The sequence below is a fragment of the Bos mutus genome, chromosome 8, assembly GCF_027580195.1.
Source record: "Bos mutus isolate GX-2022 chromosome 8, NWIPB_WYAK_1.1, whole genome shotgun sequence".
Lineage (NCBI taxonomy): Eukaryota > Metazoa > Chordata > Mammalia > Artiodactyla > Bovidae > Bos > Bos mutus.
In genome coordinates, this window is record NC_091624.1 from 65,642,964 (window position 1) to 65,643,846 (window position 883).

Sequence of the window (883 nt, forward strand, 5' to 3'; positions counted from 1 at the left end):
TTGTTCCAGCCATTTGTGTTCTAAGAGGGGTGTGTTTTTGTCATACTGGAGGTTACCTCTTTAACCAGTGCTCCCAGGGTTTTATGATGAGTACAAAGATGATTTACTTAGGCTCTTCAATGTGAGATATTTGTGTAGACCTGTCTGTATTTACTATTCACAGACCTCTGAGGAAGGAGATGGAATGGAGGCTGCATTAAACTACTGTATTATACTGGAGGGGAATATTTATATTTTTCAGGTAAATCACTTAAAGAGGTCTATAAAGCTTTTAACTATTCTGGGGTATACTAGGAACTAGTCAGAGAACATTACTCAGATTATTCTCTTGAGATATGGTATTGATAAGAACTCAAATTGGAGTCTCAAAGGCAAAACAGTAAAACCATAAAACCAAGTGAAGATGAACACCAAAGTGTGTGTATATGTGTGTGTAATTTCATCTAAATATTCTAAAATCTAATCACAATATAATCTAGTATAAGTAGATACTAGCTAGCTAGTATTTATTAAGCTTTCATTGTGTGTCACAGTGCCAAGCGTTCAGTGCTTTTTTTCCTCATTTTATCTTTACAGCAGCTCTGTACAGCTCCTTACAGAAGATACCACTGTTATCCACATATTTCAGATGGAGGAAATTACTAACTTGCTAACACATTCTAGTAAGTGGTGTAGACCATATTTAAATCTGGATCTGCTGAACCGAAGCCTCCGTCTTTCTGTGCCTACTACAGCAGGTTATTCACATTTGACCCATGTCATTGAGCAACTGTTAGTGCCACGCATTGTCACCGAGGACACAAAGGTGACAAAAGCACACAAAGGCTCTTCATTCAAGGAGTTTATGAGTTAGGGGATGAAAACCCAAAAACGAGTAAACAGA